Genomic DNA, 25,246 nt, shown 5'->3' on the forward strand with positions numbered 1-25,246 from the left:
TATTAAGTTGAACTTAATCACTTTATTCATGTCAATTTATTTCTGTTAAATAAATTATTTATGTATATGTTACCCTAACTTTAATTGGGGTTGATGCATATCAAAAAGGGAGAGATTATATGTACCCAGGACAAGTTTTGATGTGATCAACCAGGGTTCAGATAGGTCTTGCGGTGTTTTGGTCCTTGTGTCTAAGTGTGCAAGAACTTAGAAATATAAGAAGTCGAGAAGAAGACACAGTGGACGAGAAGAATGACTCGGGAATCGAGTCAACGGGCTCAGTGCATCCGAGGGACGAGAAGTTGTGAAAAAGTACACCGGTGGAGCGGGAATCGCTCGCCAACGACTTTATCCGCGCCAACGGTCGAATCCCAATCAATTGGATTGCTCCCAATCGATTGGGGAGGCTTTGGATCGATCAACCGATCGATCCAGAGCGCCTTTGTGCTCCTAGAAATCACCTAGATTGATTCACTGATCGATCCAGGACTCATCGCGCGAGAACCCACCTCTCAATCGATCGCCCGATCGATTGGAGGCTCCCAATCGATCGGCTTATCGATTGGGAGAGTCCTCGCGACAAGCCTTCTCCCAATCGATCAGTGGATCGATTGGGGAGAAGTGTCGCGCAAACAGAAATCCTCCCAATCGATCGGTCGATCGATTGGGAGCCTCCAATCGATCGGGCGATCAATTGAGAGGTGAGTTCTCGTACGATGAGTCCTGGATCGATCGGTGGATCGATCCAGGCGATTTCCAGGAGCACAGAGGCACTCTGGATCAATCGACCGATCGATCCAAAGCCTCCCCAATCGATTGGGAGCAATCCAATCGATTGAGATTCGACCGTTGGCGCGGATAAAGCCGTTGGCAAGCGATTCTTTCGGGATAACTTCGATTCTTCTCCACGGGCGATCATAGCAGCTTTCTACAACGATCTTTTCTTCCTCACCGCCAGTTCTTGAAGGTTCTTAGAGGCTCATCCAAGTCAAGAGGCGAGTTGCAACAAGAAAAAGAAGAAGCTAGGGTTTTCATTGTAATCTTGTAAGATTCATTTGTATTTTGCTTCTTTCCTTCTCATTGTTGTACTGTGAGGTTGTAGGGCTTCTCCACCTTCGGTAGTTACCGAAAAGGAGTGTTTCTATAGTGGAGGATGCGCGAGTGTGTGGGTCCTTGGACTAGTCACCTCTTCTTGAGGTGTATACCAAGTAAATCCCTAGAGTTAGTGTTGTGTATTTGTTTTCTTGTATTCCCGTTGCACATCATCGCAAGAAGCAAGCAACGATGAGCACGAGGTCGCACCGAGCTATTCACCCCCTCTAGCTACATTTCGGTCCCAACAAGTGGTATCAGAGCGAGGTCGCTCTTTACCGGAATCATCGCCGGAAGGGGCAACAAGCTAAAGGGTGTCGAAGTTGGAGCAAATTCTATCAAGTCAAAGACTTCATCATCAAGCTCAACTTAAAATGGAATTCCAAGACGGACTTGGATTCGATACAAGGGTGCCTCCACCATATGTATCCATGAGTTTCGATTCTTGGAAATCAAGGATCGAAAATTTCTTGATGGTGGAGATAGAGCAATGGTTTGCTCTAATGGAAGGCTTCGAAGCTCCAAAGAATTCAAAGGGAAAAATTCTCAAGAGGAGTAAGTGGAGCCAAGAACAAATCCAAAGGTGTGAGGCTAATAACAAAGTGACCAAGCTTTTGGTCAATCTATTGCCTAGCCATATTTTGGAGCAAATTAGAGAATTCAAGGATGCCAAGGAGCTTTGGAGCAAATTGGCAACGATTCATGAGAACCCCTCCACTGTACAAAATAATGAAGAATCCAAAGAGGGCGACTCGGTGGATCAAGACCAAGGGAAGGAGAATTCTGAAGTTAAGAGATGCTCAACTTCCAAAGAAGAGGTTCAAGAAGCTTCATCTTCAAAGGAATGCAATGAAAAGGGCAAAGAGGGAGCGTACTCTTTGTTCCATGTACAAGAGAAAGATGAAGTAGTCTCCACCTCTAGGATTGAAGGGGAGTGACTTTCGGTGACACCGGGTCAAGAAGAAGGAGAAGCTTCTACATCCGGGTCAAAAGGAGAAGAAGATGATGCATCCTCCAAAAATTAGGAAACATCAAATGGAGGATCATGTGCCATCCCTACATGTGAAGGTGAAAATATTTCAATTAAAAATAAAAATCATATTATATGTTTTGAGTGTAGGGAACATGGGCACTACAAAAGCAAATGCCCAAAATTGGCCAAGAACAAGAGCCAAGTGACACTAAAGGGAAAGGAGAAGCTCAAAGAGACCGCTCCCGGAACAAAGAAGAGCAAGGGGCACATTGTGTGTTTCTCTTGCAATCAAAAGGGACACTATCATAGTCAATGTCCCAAAGGGAAGAAAGCGGTCAAGGCTCAAGGAGGAAGCACAACTCAAGAGGGAGCCTCCAAGGTAAAACGAAAGGTATCATTTGTTGAGCCTACCCCTTTAAATAATGGTAAAAAGCATGCTAGTTCTAATTTATATCATTTTAATGCTATTTACCATGAAAATAGGAGGCATGATAAAATAAATGAAAATCATGTGGATCTTCATGCTAAAACTACCAAACCTAAGGTTAGAAAGATAGAAAATAATTTAGGCAATAACTCTAAGGATTCTAGGTATTTGCCTAAGATAAAGAAAAATCAAAGTGTAAATGAAAAATCTAAGGTTGAGGAGTTATGGAGAGAAAATCAAGTCTTAAGGTCAAGACTTGATAAATTGGAGAGGACTCTTAGAAAAATCACAAATGATACACAAGGGTTTAAGAGTCAAAACCTAGGTTTAGAGAAACAAGGGTCATCCAAGGGTCATAGAGGTTGGGGATACAAACTTAAAACCAAAAAGGATGTGCCTTCTTACCATAGAGTTCCATATAGTTATGGAACTAATCCTAGGCCTAGTGGTCAAGTCAAAAATATAAGAAAAGTTATCCCTAGAAGTATTTTTGCAACAACAAACGTGACTAAGACTTATAAGAAGTCTAATCAAGTCTCAAAGAAGGTCACAAGAGAAGAAATCCCTAGAGTTGACCTAGAAAAAGTGACCAAGGCTTCTAAGAAGCCAAACAAGGTCACTAGGAAGGTATCTAGGGAAGTTATCCGTAGTGAATACCTAGAGCATTCAAGGAGCACCAATAGGTTTTGGGTTCCTAGGAGCATTTTCTCTACCCCTTAGATGGGTTAGAGAGTGTCAACTCCGATTAGAAGGATAGTTAAGCCAACTTTGATAAAGTTGACACTCGGAGAGCATTTTCAAGGTTATTGTTAACCTTTGAAAATGAAAAGGATTATGATTTACTCTTGAAATGAGTAAAATGTGCCATAATTTGAGAAAATTGATTTTAAATTAAATTGGCATAAGTGGGAGAATTGTAAAGAAATGTCAAGTTGGGGTTTTGTCATTTTATTGGGAAGTTAAAGGTAAATTTAAGCCTCATTTTAATTTGTTACTCTTTAAAAGAGTAATTTGTGCCAAAATTTGAGGAATATGCTTAATTTAGATTGACACAATGTAGGAAAAGCAAAGGAAATGTCAAAATTGGGTTTTGACATTTTCTTGGGAAATATTGGGCAATCTAGGTTTAAGCTTTAAGTTAGCTAAGGTTTAAGGATACTTAGATAGTTATTCTAGGTATTTTATTTATGCTAATTTGCCATGCTTTATTTGCCCATCATATGTCATGACATCATATTTATTCTTGCACTCATGCCTTATTATGAAAAACACAAAAATATCATGTCATGTCATACATACATCATGTAGACATAGGAAATTTTCCTTTGAAACTTATTTCTTTTTGATGTATGCCATAACATATCATGCATTATGTTTAATTCCTTTCAATTAAGGATAAATAACATTTATTAACAAATAACATCCTTGGTGGATGTTCATAATTCAAAATGCCTAGATAGATATGCATGATCCCTAGTTAAGGGCAAAACCAAACTTTACATCTCACAAAAGAACTATAAGGTGACTTGTATGTGTTTTAGTGCACATTAGATACAAGTGAGATGTTAGGATAATGAACCAATATGTTTATTTAGTGCATTCTTTTGAGTTCTAGGTTCATCAAAACACATAGGTATGTGTTTTCCAATCATTGGGAAAGCTAATGTACAAGTCATGTGCATTGAGCCCAAAGAACATGGTTGGATATTGGTTTTGAAAATCATTTTAAAATGCTTTTAGAAAACCTTGATGAAGACTATCTTTTGATAGTAATCATCATTGAAAAGTTAAATACAAACTAGAAGAAAACACTAAAGTTTTTACAAGTTTTCAAGTTTGTGTCAATCTTGGAAAATAGAAAGTATTTTCATAGAAAACTATTTTTTCTTGTTAGTATATCCCCTAAGTAGTGTCTACATGAATTTTCATGATTTTTAGAATTTTATAGAATTTTTGGGGAGTTTATGAAGTTAACTGAAATGGAATTTCAGCAATTTCAGAGCTTCAATCGATCGCCCGATTGATTGGAGTGCTTCAATCGATCGGGCGATCGATTGAGAACGCATTTCTCGCGAGAAGAAGCTCGCTGGATCGATTCACCGATCGATCCACACTAGCTGAATCGATCAATGGATCGATTCAAGCAGGTTCAATTGATTGGGACCCAACTCCAATCGATTGGGTATGTTGATTTTGACTGGGAAAGCTTATTTTCAGCATTATAAACCATTTTTAGTCTATAAAATCATACCTTACCCCTCAAAACATATTTGTATACATTTAGGGGGAGTTTTCATGATGAAAACAAGGATGGATTGGTTAAGGAAGACTAAGTAGAGGTTTAGGTTGATGTTTGGTTTCAATATTGAATTTTTGAACCTCAAAACTTCTAAATTTGGGTTTCCTATATATTTAGGGATTCCAAGTCATTGTTAGTGCAATGACAGAAGTTACGTGCATGTCTTCAGGAGGAGTTACTCTTCAAGGACATGAAAATTTATTTTTCATATACCTTGGAAGGTGGTTAACCTTCTTTCGTGAAAATGCTCAAGGTTGGGCATTTGAATACAATGGGGATTGGATATCTTCATTGTTCAAGTGGTAATGCTCAAGGGTGAGCATTAAGAAAATGAAAGGTGTGGGACTTTCATTCTTGTGTTGTGAGCAACGAGTGAAGTTGTGAACAACGTTGGGTAACTCTTCAGGGGAAGAGTTTTTGATGTGTGCCAATAGGAGGAGAATATGTGGTTAAGTTAGGCCTTCATTACCTAAAGAGGGAGTTTACTCTCTAGGAAAGGGGGAGAATGAAGGAAACCATCATTTATACATTGGCATGAAGAAAGTTGAGGCTATGAGATTAGCCTAACTTAAAGGTATTGTCAAACATCAAAAAGGGAGAGATTATTGGTGCAATATCCTGAGGTCAAGGTTGACCTGGTTGACTAAGCTTAAGTTGGCTCAAGCTTGAGTCTTGGTGTTTGGGTTTCGATGTGTTTGACAATATATTGAGACAATACATGAAGATTGTAGGTACAATTGTTCATGTGGGGAGATTGTGAAGGAGAGTCAAGTAGGTCAAGGTTGACTGGATACTTGACTGGGAAATCCTAGTAAGTGAAGCTAGGTGAAAGTCTTGGTGAGTGAAGCCAGGTAGAAGGAAAATCCTAGTGAGTGAAGCTAGGTGAAAGTCCTGGTGAGTGAAGCAAGGCAGAAGGAAAGTCCTAGTGAGTGAAGCTAAGTTGATGGGAAGTCCTGGTGAGTGAAGCTAGGCACGGGAAATCCAGGTGGGTCAAGGCTGATCGAACACCTGGTATCGGTAAGTCCAAGTGGATCAAGGTTGACCGGACACTTGGTGGGAGAGTCCTAGCAGGTCAAGGGTGGCCAAATGCTAGGCATGATGTACCAACAGGTCATGGTTGATCGGATGTTGGTTTAGGGGACTTTGGACTTGGGTTTTGGACAAAAACAATGAGTTGGATTGATCAGCCGATCGATTGGCTCATGCCCAATCGATCGGCTGATCGATTGGGCGAGTCCCCACGACAAGACTTCTCCTAATCGATCAGTGGATCGATTGGGGAGAAGTGTCGTGCAAACAGAAAGCCTCCCAATCGATTGGGAGCCTCCAATCGATCAGCCGATCGATTGGGAGGTGCGATTTTGCGCGATAAGCCCTGGATCTATCGGTCGATCGATCCAGGCGATTTCTAGGAGCACAGAGACACTCTGGATCGATTGGTCGATCGATTGGTCGATCGATCCAAAGCCTCCCCAATCGATTGGGAGCAATCCAATCGATTGGGATTCGACCGTTGGCGTAGATAAAGCCGTCGGCGAGAGTTTTTCTGAGTAGTTCTTCTCCAGTTCTCATCTGCGCGACCACACGATTCCACAACTTCTCCACACGGCTCTCACCGCCAGTTCTTGAAGATTCTTGGAGGCTTGTGCTGGTGCACGTCCAAGACAAGAGGCGAGGAAGAAGTTAGGGTTAGGGTTTCTTGTGCTAAATTGTAAAATCTTATTGTATTTTGTTTCCCTTTCCTTTCTTCTTGTACTGAGAGCTTGTAAGGCTTCTCCGCCTTTGGTAGTTACCATAAAGGAGTATTTTTTTCATAGTGGAGAGTGCGTGAGTGTGTGGATCCTTGGATTAGTCACTTCTTCTTGAGGTGGATACCAAGTAAATCCCTAGTGTTAGCATTGTTTGTTGTTTCTTGTATTTTCCGCTGCACATCATCGAAGAAACAAAGCAATGAAGAGCACGACAAGCGCGAAGAGCTATTCACCCCCCCTCCTCTAGCTACATTTTGGTCCCAACATATTTTACCCTAACTTTAACTGGGTTGATGTATATCAAAAAGGGGGAGATTATATGTACCCAGAACAAGTTTTGATGTGATCAACCAGGGTTCAGATAGGTCCTGCGGTGTTTTGGTCCTTATGTCTAAGTGTGTAAGAACTTAGAAACATAAGAAGTCGAGCAGAAGACACAGTGGACGAGAAGGATGGCTCGGGAATCGAGTCAACAGGCTCAGTGCATCCGAGGGACGAGAAGTTGCGGAAAAGTACACCGATGGAGCGGGAAGGACGCACACATCACTTTAAGGGACGAGAAGCCGGAGTAGAAGACTGCTTGAGGAGAGAAGGGCAGATTTGGGTTCTAGTGAGTTCAACTCTGGAAGGCTGGAGGATCATCCAAGCGACCGAAGAAGAGGCTAGCGATTGGAGAAGGTGTCAGATGGTCAACGTGTAGCTGACTGATCCAAGCGCCCGAACCACTTTGGTGCCCAACGGGTGCCTCGTCGTAGTGGATTAACTTTGGGTCCACGTCAGCTTTGGGTCGGGTGGTCGGAGATGGTTCGAGCTCTTTGAGATGGTCCTAGCATCCGGGAGTGGATAAATGCTTATCCCTTTATCGTTGTGAAGCGGATTGAGACGACCAGCTGGGGGTGCTCGGATTGGGTCCGGGCTGTCACGCCCTAGAGGAGTCCCTGTTCGATAAACGGATAGCATCTCCCTTGTAATAGTGATAATATGAAATATGTTTATAATGCCATAAGGCTACTCACAAGCTATAATCAATTGCCCACACGACTGGAACATACACAACCATGCAGTTATATACACAACCCACTCGGCTGGAACAAAATGATCACAACCACATAATTGTATAATAAATAACCCACACGACTGTACTAAAAATACAACGAAAAAAAAGAAAAACCCATAAATCAAGAACAACAAATTGCTAGTCGGCTAGGCTTACACAACCACAACAAAATGACTACAAGACACCACATAGAAATACTCCAAAACAAAGTCAAGTTATACAGTGCCAAGTTCATAAATCGTAATGCGAGTAAAATAAGAAACAAAACTAGAAACCATCCTCAGATGTGACATGGGATCAACAGACAGGATACACCAAGTAACTCCACAATTATCTACCTGCTACTTGAATAAAAAGATAATACACAAATACGGTGGTGAGTGCGGGTCACTTAGTGGGTAATAGACAAGATAGTGCATGGTCTAAATAAAATATGAAGATCAAAGTATACAGTCTCAGTAGAGAAATAAGAAAATGATCATACTGACATAAACAATGAATCTAAACATAACTGGCGTAATGAATACACATACCCATTCCAGATCTCATGCATAAGATCATGATCACACATGATATAATAAACATACATACCTAATAAGGATCTGACGCATAAAGTCAAGGCCGTAAATGACAAAATAAGTGCACAGAACCATAACTGACATAATGAAATGTACATTTCCAATATAGAAATTGACACATACGGTATAATGATCAGTAAACTCACCGGGGATCAGCAACAGTTTTGCTCGTAAAGTCTGAGCAATATAATCGACAACATATACATGTATAATAAATAACATGTATAAAGCATGACAATCATATGAAATAATCATAGCTCAAATAAATGCAACATATCACAATCACATTTAGCTAGTATCTACTATACATGTATGCAAATATATCTCCATAAGATGCACTGCACATCATTTGCATATGTGCATGCATGCCACGTGGTGTCACTTCCGCCCGTCCCTCCACCTGCCACGACCCTTGTGTAGCTGAGGGGTCGGGATAATGACAACTGTACAACCCTCCAGCTAACACTACTCTCAAGTGGCCTAGGCGACAGTGCGCTAAGTAGTTATCTAACTAAATAGCGATGGGGGTCCCTAACTACTCACAACGGTGGATATCACGACTCCTAGTGACCGGGTGACATGACAGGATAAGTGATAACTGCTCTAGCTATCACTACCCATGAGTGGTCGAGTGTGCGGAGCTAAAAATGACTGATGACTCTCTCACACCACAAGAGAGACATTGGTCATCAGCATGCAATGCAATGATGAACATGATATAAATAATCATGATATCGATATGATCATCATCAATGAAACATCCTAATCATCATAAACACCTCTAATACAATGATTTATCTGATACCTATGTCTACAGGTATGGATAAACCAACTAGTGTCACTAAACAACAAATACAATTAGTAGCTACATCAGATAGGTATATACCATACATGTGCACACCCTACAATGTAGGTATAATCAATATGATACCTCCAATGTCACACTAATCACATATGACCACCAACATAGGCATAACTTGTTGGACCAGGTTGGACTGGCAAGAGGGGGTGAGTTGCTTATACAAAAAAAATAAATCCCTTCTCAATCTTTGGACTTGATTAGTAGCACAATTAAAACAACAATAATAAAATTGAACTAAACAACTTAAAGAAAGAAGCAAGTGGACAAGAGGTTTACTTGGTTATTATAACCTATATGGTTGTTAATCCAAGACAGTGAACAGTACTAAAAAGATCTCCTTTGTTGTAGGCGAAGAAGCCTCTTACAAATGTTGACATCTCAAGAAATCGACTAGGAAATAGTACAAGAGTTGTAGTTCAAGTTGTTGTTTATTTCCTAGCTCTAGGGTCCATTTTATAGCTCCTGGAAAATCTTATCCGGGGGTGGAAGGTGACTTCAAGTGGGTTCCAGGCGCCTTCAATTCGTTAAGTTTTATCTGTGTGAATACAAAACTTTATCTTCGCTAACGACTGTTGGAAGGCACGTTCAAGGGCTGGAATGCACCCTCGTATTGTTCATTGAAGGCGCCTTCAGTACTATTCACAGAAGGCGCCTTCAGCACTGTTCATCCAAAAATAGTTAACTTCCCTTGTTAACCATTTTTTGCTCAGTTCGCTTAAGTGATGCTCCAGCCATCCGGAATTGAGCTCACCCGAACCCAACTCCGACCTTCTCCTCGAGCAGCCTTCCTCCCCGGCTTCTCGTCCCTCAGACCGCTGCACGCATCCTTCTCGTCCATCGGTGTATTCTTCCATTGCACTTTATCCTTCAGATGCACCGAGCCCGTCGATTCCTTTCCTGTGTCATCCTTCTCGCTGGCTGTGTCTTCCGTTCGACTTTCTGTGTTCCTAACCTCCTGCACACTTAGACACAAGGATCAAACACAACAAGACCTAACTGAACTTGGTTGACCACATCAAAACTATCCGAGGTGCTTATAATCTCCCCCTTTTTGATGTGCATCAACCCAAGTTCAAGTTAGGGTAAAAATTATAGTAAAATAAAAGTGTTAACAAATTGCTTGCAAACAAATAAGTGTAAATAAATAAGTAAAAATTCTAAATCCTAACTCCCCTTGAACTTGTACACTCCCCTTGAATTTGTACCTATTTCTCCCCCTTTGATCACATAAAAAAAAAGTTAGAAAAATAAATTAAACTTTTTAGAAAATTTGAAATATTCTTCTAGGGGTACTCTACATAAATAACTAGAAAGAATTTTTAGCAGAAGTCTACGCGATAAAAAAAATAAAGAAGTTTTTAGAATTTTAAAAAAAAATCTGGAAAATTTTAATACTAGTTGAATGGTAAAAAAAATGTAAACAATATTGAAATTATTTTAAGTGGAAAATAAAGACTAAAAAAACTTCTATTTCAGTTAGTTAATTAAACATTTATTTCAATAATTGGCTTCCAGGCTTTGGTGAGATACTAGACCTTTTTGGATATTGGAACAACAACCATTTCTAGAAAAAGTTTTTTAAAGGAATTAAATATTCAATTTTCTTCCTGAACATTCTAAGTCTATCTTTTAAACATAATACTTTAATCTAAGCATGTTTTTGGAACCCAATATAAGTTTTTACCTACTAGGTTAACTAAAAATTTCTTAGGAATATATTTCTATGATATTTTTCTAATTTGACCTTGGTGATTTCTAATGTACCAGTTGATTTTATCATAATTTCTAAATCTTGATTTTTGATTAGAACATGCATGGTTATCTTTCAATCTCTTTATTTGTATTTTTAACTTTTCATTTTCTAATTTCAAATTATCATACATATCTAAGGGGCATGAATTTGTTAAGTTCAATTTTAACCTAGCATTATCTTTTTTCTAATTTTACTAAGTTCTTTGAAAGCATTTTAATAAAATTGAAAGACTGCTTGGGTGATAGTGCGCGTACCTCACTTACCTTGTGTTGAGATTCTCCCCCTTCATCGCAGCTTTCTTATGAGGAAACTCCCCATTCATCGCATCTTTCTTCTAAGGATCCTCTCCCTTCATCAATGTTCATTTCTGAGCTGCTTTCCTCTTCTCTTTGATGGTTTGCCAATAGGGCTAGTCTGGCGTATTCTTCAACTTCAGATTCTGATGATGATGTTTCGCCCCACGTTGCCTTCAGGATCTTGAGCTTCGATTTTGTTGGTCTTTTGCCTTTGTTTTTCAGTTTAGGGCAGTCGCACTTGATGTGCCCTTCTTCATTGCAGTTGTAACACCTTACCTTCCTTTTGCTTCAAGTTTGTTTCTTTGCTTGTGACTTATTAAATTTATTATATTTAATAAATCTATTAAATTTTCTTACCATTAGGGCTGCTTCGTCTTCATTGATTGATGCTTTGGTGTCTGGATCTTCCTTCTTGGTTTTCAAGGAAAGATTGTTGTTCGACTTTTCAATTTCTTTAGGATTTGCACATCGAGTTTAGTGAAGTTCAAAAGTAAAAAAGGAATTCTCTAGTGTACTTACTTCGAAGTCCTTGGATATGTAGTATGCATATACTAAGGATGACCATTCTGGAGTTCACGGGAAGGCGTTGAGCGCATATCGGATTGAATCTCGGTTCGTTACCAATTCTTCGAGATTGTTGAGCTGAGTGATGAGTTCTTTGATCTGTGCTTGGAGTTGTGCTACCTTTTCTCCATTGTTCATCCGCAGGTTTGTTAGCTGGGTTCGGAGGATGTCTCGCCTTGCTAACTTTGCTTCCAAAGTACCTTCACAGAGTTCTAGGAATTTCTCCTAGAGGTCTTTAGCGGAGTCATAGCTACCGATTCGATTGACCTCCTTGGGCAAAAGGACACTCAGCAGATGGAACTCTGCATTACCATTCACCATGAAGTCAGCTGGTTCTTTCTTTGTCCATAAACACTCTTCCTTTCCAGCTCTATGTTGGTCCTTAGGGGCTACAAAATCATATTTTATAATTAACAGAATCTCAAAATCAGTTTAAAAAAAATACTTTCATCCAACGTTTCCATTGCGCGAAGTCTTTCTCGAACTTTGGTGGATGAATGCTTGCACCAGCCATCATTTTGTTGCTTTAGTCAGCGATTAGTCTTTCTGAGGCATCGTGGCTCTGATACCACTTGTTGGACCAGGTTGGGCCGGTAAGAGGGGGTGAATTGCTTATACAAAAAAAATAAAGCCTTCTCTATCTTTGGACTTGATTAGTAGCACAATTAAAATAACAATAATAAAATTGAACTAAACAACTTAAAGAGAGAAGTAAGAGGACCAGAGGTTTACTTGGTTACAACCTAGATGGTTGTTATCCAAGGTAGTGAACAACATTAATTAGATCTCCTTCATTATAGGCGGAGAAGCCTCTTACAGACGTTGACAGCTTAAGAAATCGATTAGGAAATAGTATAAGAGTTGTAGTTCAAGTTGTTGTTTATTTCCTAGCTCTAGGGGACATTTTATAGCTCCTAGAAAATCTTATCCGGGGGTGGAAGGAGACTTCAAGAGGGTTCAAGGCGCCTTCAATTGGTTAAGTTTTATTCGTGAGAATATAAAACTTTATCTTCGCTAACGGCTGTTGGAAGGCGCCTTTAAGGGATGGAATGCACCTTCATACTATTCATCGTAGATGCCTTCCAAGCCTTTGAAGGCGCCTTCAGTACTATTCACAGAAGGCGCCTTCAACACTGTTCATCCGGAAATGGTTAACTTACCTTGTTAACTATTTTTCGCTCCGTTCACTTGGGTGATGCTCCGGCCATCCGGAATTGAGCTCATCCGAACCCAACTCCGACCTTCTCCTCGAGCAACCTTCCTCCCCGGCTTCTTGTCCCTTAGACCGTTGTGCGCGCCCTTCTCGTCCATCGGTGTACTCTTCCACAACACTTCGTCCTTTGGATGCACCAAGATCATCGACTTCTTTCTTGTGTCATCCTTCTCGCTGGCTGTGTCTTCTCCTCGATGATAACCATGATTTTACTGTATTATTTTGATTCATACATGCATGGTTTGATGCTATATTCATAGATGAAACCTATATATGCATCACATTTCATGCATTATCTTTATTCTTGGACTTAATTACAAATTATTTTATTTTTGTGTTATTTGATGCTAATATTTGATTCTTATTTTGTAAGCATCAAAGGATCTTAGATTTGGATCTATTTGAATCGAATTTGTGCTCGAATCGGAGTTTAAACGAGAAGATCAAGATGCGGAGTATTATCAAAGATTGAACAGATCTGAACCATCCATTGAAGATCTGGTGCATCTGACCTAAGGGAGAGTAGATCTAGACCCTTGATTAAGATCAACACCTTTGGATTAGAGTTTAAGCGAGTTTCACCGTAGATCAAGATCCGAATTGCTCACAGCCGTCCGTTCAGATCTGGATCTGATTTAAAACAGAAGCTACAGTAGCTTCATGGGTGTCAATCTCCTCCGCGCTGCTTCGCGTCCCGCGGTGAGCTTCTTCAGAGATTCTGACCTCGTTTCCCTTCTCCGATCTACTTCTCAAGCTTTGACATCAGTGAAGAGCTTCACGGTAGCTAGTTCCCGATCATCTGGAGCCATCGGCGGGTGTTCCCTCCAGCGGAAATATGCTCTCGATAATCCCCTGTTTTCCTCATATTCGGCGACGTTCCTCCAATCTGTGAGTCCATCTTCCATCAGCAACATCTAGCGGCGTTCCTCCGATGTTGATGAGCTTCATCCGACGATCATCCGTAATCCATAGCTCCCATCCAGATTCCGAGATTCAGATTTCCAGATTTTCGGCCAAATCTTAGGTTTAGGGTTGTTTCCAGCTTACCGGGGGCGTTCCACCGGTGTTGCTGAGCAATCTTCGAGCTGATACGCCGCTGAGACTCTCCACTGATGACCGGAGTTGGGCGTTCTCGTCTCCGGCTTCTTGCGTGACGGCAAGAAGTGAAGTTTGGTAGATTGGTTGTGAGATTGGAACGATTTACCATTTAGCATTTCTTTTTCTACTGTTTTAGAATCTAGAATAGATTTTGTTTACGTTTGTTATTTTGTTATCAAGTAATTTAGCATTTCTTTGCCTTGTTGAAATTTAATTTGTGTTTAATTTGTGCTTGGTTAATTGTTAAGTTGGCTAGTTTTAAGCTAGGGTTTAAATTATGTTTTAGATAAGATTTAAATGTGACTTGTTATTTCATTCCCTATTTTATTCAATGCTTTAGATTAAAATTTATTTGAGTCTTGTTATTTCATTGGTAGTTAAATTGTGTTGAAGATGAGATTCATTATGTAGTATGACAATCCGTATTAGACTAATCGGTGACACCTAGTTAGGTTTCATTTATTAATTAGATTATTTTCTTATTGGCTATGCTTTTCATTTGTTAGATTTAGATTCAAAGTTAAAACCCCCATTTATACATTGAAACCCCAAAATAGGAATAACTGACAATCGTAGATTACATCCTTCTGTTGGGTTCCTCGAGATTCGATCCTGGGCTCGTTATTACAACATCATTGTGTATGTAAGGGGTTCATGGATATCATTTGTTAATTTGATTTGCGGGTGTGACAAATTCGCTACATCAAATTTTGGCGCCGTTGCGGGGGAAGTGGTGTTTGATAATTTTAGGATTGTTCTTTATTTTAGAAAACTTTAAAATTTTTGTTGTTCCAATTGCTTTCATGTTCATATATCCATGTGTTTGATTTTATTTATTCCTAAGTCTTCTGATTTTATTTGCTAGTTGTCAGTGTAAGAATAAGAAATCTATTTGGCCATGAGTCCATATTATCAGCATTTTGGAGATTGGAGGGAGAGTTATTTCTATCAGCCTCAGTACTACCCACCTGTGGAGCAGCAGAATAGGTATGAGTCATTTCCTAATACCTATAATTCTAATAGGGTGGATTTTTCACATTTCAGGTATGAGGATGCACTAGTACAATTTGTAGAGTCAACATGGAAATTCAATGAAATTATGTAACAAATGAGTGAGCATCAAGAGCAACAATTTGCGAGGATACAGAACATACAAATTTAGTTAGATCAAATTGCGTCATCCATCAATCAGTTACAAGCACAAAACTACAGTGGAGAGATGGATAGTAGAGATTCTGTCAGGCCTGCCCCTACTACCATTTCTTCACAAGAATTTTCTAGTTTAATTTGTGATGATGATGTAGTTGTTCAAATTTCTGATTCCACTAATAGTGTTGCTTTAGATGTTGTTAAAGATGCAGGAATTGAAATTTACCTGAAGAGAATTTAAGTGTAGGGGATTGCCAACTAGAAGCAATACCCCAAGGATCACTTGGATTTGATGATGATGATGATGATGATGAAGAGAGTGTAGGGACTTGTGCTATGGAGGCAGAGCCCCAAGAATCACTACCGTTGGTTGTACATTCTCCTGAACTAGAACCTGAGCCATTCCTTGATGATGAGGAGGACATAGAAATCATTTTAGAACCCACAGGTATCTTCGAGCATGATAAGGTTAGTATTTCTTGTGATTTTCCAGGAAATTTCCTTAAGGTATCTATTTTTGACTTTATAGCATGCGATACTCATTTTTATCCATTTGGTTTAGACACTAATTGCATTTCATTTTCTCCTAATCATGTGAGTGCACGGGAGGTGTTTTTCTTTAATCTTGCAGGTAGCCATAGGATTTTGAAATGGTTACTTGATCTGAATCGCCTCCGTCCTCCAGAAAGAATTTGCAATGGAAAAATGAAGAATAAAAAGAATTTGAGTGGAACCACAATGACACCTCTACCGACGTGGATTCTTTTGCTAAATCTTCTTCAACCGCCCAGAATTAAGGGGAGTTGGTTCCAATTTCATTTTCTTATGCATTTTAATTCATGCTTTGTTAATAAATTCTTTGTGTGCTGCTTTCTTAGTTTCATATTTTACATTTGCATTTTATTTCCATACTTTGCATTTTGGTTAGTATACATAGCATTTCATTTTGAATAAATTCTCTATGGAATTGTTCTAGTAATATTTTTAAGATGGTAAAAGTTTTTTAAATTTGACCATCAATTTTAGGTCATGTGACATGATTGGATGATTTTTCTAGCATGATATCGGTTAGTGTGTTAGTGGATTCCAATTTTGATTAATTGAGTTAATTGCAAGAAAAATTACCTAGAGAGGACCACTTTAAGCCTAATCACTATTATACTTCGTTATTTTCTTTTGTGTGACATGCACTTATAAAAATTGAAACTCTAGAACTTACTTTACTTCTTTTCAAAGTCACAATAGCATATGTATGCATGAAATGAAGGATATTTGTCATTTTTGTTCCCTCATTATTTTCCATTTCTTTCTCCACAATTTTCTTGAAACATTCTCATCAAGCATTCTAATTCTGGATCACTTTGCTTTGCTTTCATTTTATTGGGAGTTTTGGTTGAATTCTTGATGAGTTTGATTGATTAGATGGACAAAGATTTAAGTGTGGGGGAGAATTGTATATGCTTAAGATTTTTGAGGTATCCTACTTCAAATTGTTTGGAAAATTCTGAATTTATGGATTTAAGTTGATGGTTGCATTGCTTGAGGTTTAAGGATGCTGAACAGTTTTGGGCCAGAATTCTCATTTCATATTGCAGTTTAAGTGAAATCTGAGAAGTACTACTGAAAATGCATTAGATTGAAGAGAATTTTGTGTGCCAAACTAATATGCAAATTTCTTCCAGGAAATAGATTCAAATGAAGTTCTTGTTAGTCCTTTGTTTTTGAATGTTGCTGTTCCCTCCACAATCATCATGATTAAGAACTTATAACCTCCTTAATTTGATTCTTGAAACTATTCTAGCCATGGATAGAGGAGTTTAGTCTTGAGCTGCCCTCAAGGCACTAAAGTATAGAAGGAAAGCAAGAATTCAAGAATTGAAGAGATTAGTTCCAAATTAAAAGCTTCATAGCTAGTACTCTTGAAATTCTAGAGGACTTATCAAGTAGTTTTGGTTGACAAGAGAGAGAAGGAAAGAAACAATAGTGAGAGCAAAATTCTGAAATCAAATGCAAATTGATTGGTGTCAAACTTTGTAGCAGCTTTCTTACCAGTACAGCTTCAAGTTGAATCCTGTGGCCTAGTATTAAAAAAAAAATTATTAGAATGTGCATCAAGAGAAGGAGAAGCTCAGGTGAAGTTTTGCAATGTGAAGAATAAATGGTATTTCAGCTTTCTATGATCTTTTCAAGCTTTAGAAATTGAAATGCAAAATTGGATATGGGAAGCTACTGTTTGGAACTGCAAACAGTTTCTCTGCAGAAGCAATAATGTTGATGCTATAGGTGGAGTAAGAGTTAATGAAAAATTTGAAGAAAATTTTGGATGTTTCCTATCTTAAGGAATCAGTGCTAAATGAGAGTTTCTTCCAAACAGAATATTGAACCTGTAAATGTAAAAATTGTTTAAGGCTGAGTTGCTATCATTGTCAAGGAAATCTGAGCTGTGAGTTAGCTGAAATTTTCCTCTATATTTTTATGTAAGGTCATGGAAGTACAGTTGACATTAGTGAGCTATTGTGGAGCACAAACAGAAACAGAAATGGATAGGAAAGAGCAGAGTGCAGGAAGTCAGGAAATCCAGGATTCTGCAGATGAATGTATCATTTCTGTGCCAATTTGGGAAATGAATTATAAAGAGCTAGAGTTGATGAAATTTAGAATTCTTTTGAATATGCATTGATAGGGATCTAAATAAGCAAGATGAAGAAGTATTGAGATTTGTGGTGGTTGAACAAGGCAAGTTGATACAAAGTTATAACTCTCCATAATGATCCAGAATGTTGCTACTGTCGTTGCACAAAACTTGTTTGGTTCTCCACTTATATAGCATGAACATATCCTTTGAGCTATCTGATATCAGATAAGATTTCAGAATTCAGCCATGCATTCTGAATTTGTTCTCTGAAGGTGTTTTCTTCAGCATTGACATTCTATTTTTCGTATTCAGATTTTGTTTCTGAATTGGCTTATTTTCTGGAGTTGTTCGACAGCTGAAATGCTTTTGGGTGTCTACCCAATAGTATCCAAGAGCAAACCAGAGTGATGAGCTCAAGTAAAGTCTTGTAATGTGTAGAAACTGAAATTGGAAACCAATTCTGCAGTTGGTCAAGTTGGTATCAAAATCTGTGGACAACCTTCACATCAAACTAAGCTATGGAATTCTATTTTTATCCTTGTAGTTGCTGTTGTTGAAGAAGTTTTGGGATGAAAATTGAATCTCAGAAGCTGACCAAGAACTGAATTATGGAAGCTGTTGCAGTTTACATCAGTGGACTTTTACAATAGCCAGGAGCTTGGAATTATGTATCATTGCCAGTTTGTGCCGAGCTTCCTATCAAGACTTGAATCAACACGAATCCTGAAATCTGGAAGTGTAATTAAATCAAGCTGCTGAAGTGGAATTTGCTATTTCTGAAGTCAGATTGTTGATGAAATCTGTTAAATCAAAAGCTGTTAGTTGCAAAAGTGGTTGGGAGCTAAGTTTCAAAGCTACTGTTGGAGTATTAAACTTTGATTGGGTTTTATTACTGGAGTAATATAAATGTAAATTTCAAAATGGAAGAAGGAAACAATTGTAAGAACTTGATTTTGAATTTTGATATACAGAAATGAAGAAGGCTGTAAGCTGCAACAGTGAGAAAATAAACAGGAGAGGTGCAAGTTTGTGCCAATCCTTCAAGTTGTTTCTGATCAGAAATGTACTAAAATTAAGCTACTATTATCTCAGTTCATACTTTCCTAGTTCTGAAACTGAGCTACAGATTTCAATATCTAGTTTTGTTGAATCTGATGTTGGATATATTGGACTGTATTCAAAGCTTTGGGTTGAAACTTCACTACACATAATGAACCTGGAATTGTCCAATTGTACTTTACTGTTTAGTGCCAATTTAGTGTGTGAATTTTGATTAGCAGTAACTGAAATTTAACTTCTTATTCATTCTATGCTAAATAGAAATCTTTGTTAAGAAAAATTCTCCATGATACAAGCTGAAACTACCTGACTAATCAAAACCTGAAACTGGAATCCAGGAGGCTATATTTTTTCTTGCTGCTGAAATGTTAGAATTGTGTAACTAAGTTTACTTGAGTTTTGGACTGAGTTGTAAACAACTTTTGTGTGACCGAAGGAATAGCTACTTACTGCAAAGTAAGGAAACACATCTTGGTAAGCTGTTATTGGATTTTAGGGGTAAGTTTTGGAATCTGTATCAAAATAGAAATGCAATTAGAAGTGCAGGAATTGGATTGACTATTGGTGCAAAATTCTTCATGCTGATTCTGGACAGTAAATATGATTTTATTTCCTTGAATTATATATTCTTTAATTGAAGATCAGAAATCCAGTGCAGAATTCTATTTTTCTGATCAAGTCTGATTTTTGGATTTGATCTATGAGTTGCAGAATGGGATTCAAAGGTCTAGCAAATTCTTAAACTGGAATTGGATAAACATCAAGATTCAGATTGTTAATGGCATGTCTCAAACCTTGTCTTTGAGTTTTGAATGTTGAAATGGAATTTTAATTTGATGTCAAGACCATTTGCTGTTTTTGGACGGCAAGAAAGATCTACATGGTGAAGGGAAACTAAAATTCAGTTTTGTTTTTAGTTCTGAATTTTGTTTTGTTCATGCAGAAGCTGCACTTTAGTTAAATCAGTAATGGCATAGCAGGGCTATTGGACTAGGAATGTTATTATTGATAAAGCCTTGGAATGCTAGTTGAAGTGCCTAGTATAGGTGATGATAACACCTAATGAAGATTTACTTGAGTATTAGTCATTCTATGATGCTTAACTTCTGAAATTTTAATCATTTCTGCTGCAATTGTGAGAATTTTGTAACTGAAGTAAAACCACAGGAAGAGAGAACAGAATCTGCAGAATGAAGAATGGAAAAGAAGTAGATAGAAGAGTTTCAAGTAAGTGGATAGCATGTTGTGTTTCATTGTCCGGGACGACCAATGTTTTAAGTGCGGGGGAGGAAGCTCTTCTCCATAAGGGGATTTGAGATTGTTTTAGCTTCCAAGTGATGGAATTGAGTGTAAAATAGTAAAGAAAAAAATTTTAGTATCAAGTGTGGAGATAGAGTATCAAGAATTTCGGTTAGCTATCAAATTGAAGGAGAGATTAGCTTGATCTTTTGAATTGGTAATAACAAATGGTATTTATCTCTTCTCACATAAAAATGCACAACTCATCAAGTATATTCCTCCAATACTCTGATCTTCTCATTTTGTTCATTAAATTCTTTTCTTTTGCCTATTTCATCTACTTTCATTGTTCTTTTTAATTCCATTTCAATTCTTGTTGATAAAATCATTTTGATTCATGTATGCTATGTTTTATAGTGGTGGAGAATTAGAAAATAAGCAAGCTTATGGTAGTGAAATGTTGTGAGTGACATTGAGTGAGCTCCACTTATATGCATTTTTGAGTGTGAGAGTTAGAATAGGTAAAAACCTTGTGAGATTGCATCTTGCTTAATTTTTCAATTGGATTGAAGCTACCATATCTACTGATTATTGTTTGGATTGTATTCATGATTGTTGGTGATCTTTAGATGGTCTTAGTTAAATCCTTTTTACTATCTTCTAGGTATTGCTAGGGAATTTTTTGTGGAGATAATTTTTAGATTTTCTTTACTTGCACGGGATGTTCAAGACTAAGTGTGGGGGATTTGATAACCATGATTTCACTGTATTATTTTGATTCATACATGCATGGTTTGATGTTATATTCATAGATGAAACCTATATATGCATCACATTTCATGCATTATCTTTATTCTTAGACTTAATTATAAATTATTTTATTTTTGTGTTATTTGATGCTAATATTTGATTTTTATTTTGTAGGCATCAAAGTATCTTGGATTTGGAACTATTCGAACCAAATTTGTGCTCTAATCGGAGTTTAAACGAGAAGATCAAGCTGCGGAGCATTATGGGTTGTTCATCAAAGATTGGACAGATCTGAACCATCCATTAAAGATCTAGTCCATCCGACCTAAGGGAGAGTAGATCTAGACCCTTGATCAAGATTAGCATTGTCCGATCGGAGTTTAAGCGACTTTTCACCGTTGATCAAGATCTGAATTGCTCACAACTGTCCGTTCATATCTGGATCTGATTTAAAACAGAAGCTACAGTAGCTTCATGGGCGTCGATCTCCTACACACTGCTTCGCGTCCCGCGGCGAGCTTCTTCCGAGATTCCGACCCCGTTTCCCTTCTCTGATCAACTTCTCAAGCTTCGACATCAGTGAAGAGCTTCATGGTAGCTAGTTCCCGATCATCTGGAGCCATCGGCGGGCGTGCCCTCCAGCGGAATTCTTCTCTCGGTAATCCCCTATTTTTCTCAGATTCGACGACGTTCCTCCAATCTGTGAGTCCATCTTCCATCAGCAACATCTGGCGTGTTCCTCCGGTGTTGATGAGCTTCATCCGACGATCATCCGCAATCCACAGCTCCCATCCAGATTCCGAGATTCAGATTTCCATATTTTCGGCCAAATCTTAGGTTTAGGGTTGTTTCCAGCTTACTGGGGGCGTTTCGCCGATATTGTCGAGCAATCTTCGAGCTGATACGCCACTGAGACTCTCCACTGATGACCGGAGTTGGGCGTTCTCGTCTCCGGCTTCTTGCGTGATGACAAGAAGTGAAGTTTGGTAGATTGGTTGTGAGATTGGAACGGTTTACCATTTAACATTTCTTTTGCTACTGTTTTGGAAGCTAGAATAGATTTCGTTTACGTGTGTTATTTTGTTATCAAGTAATTTAGCATTTCTTTGCCTTGTTGAAGTTTAATTTGTGCTTGGTTAATTGTTAAGTTGGCTAGTTTTAAGCTAGGGTTTAAATTCTATTTTAGATAAGATTTAAATGTGACTTGTTATTTCATTCCTTATTTTATTCAATGCTTTAGATTAAATTTTGTTTGAGTCTTGTTTTTTCATTGGTAGTTAAATTGTGTTGAAAATGAGATTCATTACGTAGTGTGATAATGCATATTGGACTAATGGGTGACACCTAGTTAAGTTTCATTTATGAATTAGATTATTTTCTTATTGGTTGTGCTTTTCATTTGTTAGATTTAGATTCAAAGTTAAAACCTCCATTTATATATTGAAACCCCCAAAATAGGAATAACTGACAATCCTAGATTACATCCTACTGTTGGTTTCCTCGAGATTCGATCTTGGGCTCATTATTACAACATAATTGTGTATGTAAGGGGTTCATGGATATTATTTGTTAATTTGATTTGCGGGTGTGACAGATTCGCTACATCACTCGACTTCTTGTGTTCCTAAGCTTCTGCAAACTTAGACACAAGGATCAAACACAACTGGTCCAACTGAGCTTGGTTGACCACATCAAAACTATTCGGGGTACTTATATAATTAACATGACTCCATTAATAGTACATATCAGACATATGTACATACAACAACATTGGTATAATCAACAAGAAATCTCCAATAGTCATACCAAATACGTATAGTCATACCAAACATGTGTGCACATACAACATGTAAATGGACAATTAACATGGTAACTCCTACAACATATACCAATCATGTGCACACTCAACATCATATGTAAAATCAGCATATTAACTCAGTGAACAAGATATCTCCTACAGTAAATACTCTACATGTGTATACACAACAAAGTATAGATATCAGAAGTCAAGACTGTATATGAAATAACCAGATCATCTCTAAGGTCAAGCAGATAAGTCTCAAGCAGGATAACAGAATGAATAAATTTAAAGTAAAACAACCTAATTCATCAACCAATAACAACCATGCACTAAGTTCAAAGAACTAAAGAGATCAAGGAAGAAATACCCACCTTTATATAACACGTCGATGAAATAATTCCACATCGAGACGCTTGTCCCAACTTCAAGTCTTGCGATCACATAATGTATTTAGCTAATTACATATGAAGTAAATAGCTAAATAAAATCCTAAATCTAATTAGAGTAATTCTAATCGTACATGATCTTTAATTAACATCTAATTAATGATTAACTTAACTTAATCCCAACTCCTTGATTGAATTAGGTATAGTCCACCCAAACCATAATTCTTCTCCAATTCATCTAATAATCTCATCATTATCCTAATCTAATTCATCCCTATAATTAGATTAGTTTTAGCCATAAATAATCCCTAATACTCACCGGGCATAATGGTAGTTGCTGGTGGCTCACGACTAGAGAGGTTCACATCCCAAAATTGTTGCCGGAGTTGTTGATCGCCTGCAAACAGTGATGGTTGGAGTTATAGAGCTAGTGTCTTCCAAATCAAATGCCCCAATCAGCAGTAGGTATAAACTAAATCATCACATCAAGCTAGGGTTAGCTGATTTCCTCCAGTCCGACATCAAGAAGGCTCCGTGTTGTTGGTGCAACCTTAGGTCAAGGTTGACCTGGTTGACCCGACTCGAGTTGACGTGACTCGAGTTGTATTTTGATGTTTGACTTGGGAAGATTGTTGATGCAACCTTAGGTCAAGATTGACCTAGTTGAGTTGCATGTTGATGTTTGACACTCGTGAGAGAGTTGTATTCTTGATGTTTGACAAGAATAGGTGTTTGGGAGATTGTAGGTGCAACCTTAGGTCAAGGTTGACCTGGTTGACCTGAAAAGTCCAAGTGTGGAGACTTGGCAACGGAAAAGTCCAAGCAAGGAGCTTGGCACGCGAAAAGTCCAAGTATGGAGACTTGGCACGGGAAAAGTCCAAGCAGGGAGCTTGGCACAAGGGAAAGTCCTAACTGGGGTGTTAGGCGATTGGAAAATCCTGGTGAGTGAAGCCAGGTGAAAATCCTAGTGAGTGAAGCTAGGTGAAAGTCCTGGTGAGTGAAGCCAGGCAGTGGGAAAGTCCTGGTGAGTGAAGCCAGGCAGTGGAAAGTCCTAACTGGGATGTTAGGCAGTGTGGAAAGTCCTGGTGAGTGAAGCCAGGTAGTGGGAAAGTCCTGGTGAGTGAAGCCAGGCAGTGAGAAAGTCCTAACTGGGATGTTAGGCAGTGTGGAAATTCTGGTGAGTGAAGCCAGGTGAAAGTCCTGGTGAGTGAAGCCAGGCAAGGGAAAATCCAGATGGATCAGGGATGATCGGACTTCTGGTGTTGGAAAGTCCAAGTAGGTCAAAGGGATTGACCGGACACTTGGCAGGGAGTTCTAGCAGGTCAAGGGAGTGACCAGATGCTAGGGATGAAGTACCAATAGGTCAAGGTTGACCGGATATTGGTTTGGAAGTCTTGGGACTTGGTTTGGGCAAAAACCAAGCTCTGGATCGGTCACCAGACCGATCCAGTGATACTCTGTTTACTTTGATCGGTCTGGTGACCGATCAGATACCGAAGCTCTGTTCGATTCTTGATCGATCGGTGACCGATCAGATTAGTTCCTGATCGGTCCGCCGCATCGGACAACGATCGAGGCGCAAAGAAGTTCGGAGAAGAGAAGTCGATCGGTCTACGGACCGATCAGAGTCGAGTTGTGTCGGGAGAAGAGCTTCTGATCGGTCCATGGACCGATCGGAGACGGAACAGAAGGAATGGATCGGTCCGTGGACCGATCCACATGGAGCCTGATCGGTCCACAGACCGATCCAGGCACTAGCCGTTGCGACGCAACGGCTAGATTTCTTCTGTGTTTTCTTCGCCTTCTTCGCAGGTTATAAAAGGAGGGCTGCTGCTGCGAGCCTCCTTCTTCTTCTTCTTCCTTCTGGAAGTTCTCTCCTGCCTGAAGCTTCTGCTTCTTCTGGTGCTCCGAGCTTTGCTGAGCTCAACCGCTGCTGAAGCTTCGCGTGAGCTTCCCCGACAGTTTTCTCGACTGGCTTGCTGTTGAATCTGTCCGTGGAGTTGCTACTTCATCCGGGACCTCAGTCGACGAGAAGGCAAGCTTGTTTGTTTTACATTCATTTTGTTCTTGCTATTCTCTTGTACTCTTAGCTTGCTGTTGCAAGTGATTGTGGCGAGGTTTCTCCACCCACAAGGAGTTGATATTAGCCGGTTCTCCGGGGACTCATCCACCGACGGATTGATAGGGCTCGTCCACCTTACGGACACGCCGAGGAGTAGGAGTATCATCTCCGAACCTCGTACATCGCTGTGTTAAGGTTTGAT

This window comes from Zingiber officinale, chromosome 9B, assembly GCF_018446385.1.
Source record: "Zingiber officinale cultivar Zhangliang chromosome 9B, Zo_v1.1, whole genome shotgun sequence".
NCBI lineage: Eukaryota > Viridiplantae > Streptophyta > Magnoliopsida > Zingiberales > Zingiberaceae > Zingiber > Zingiber officinale.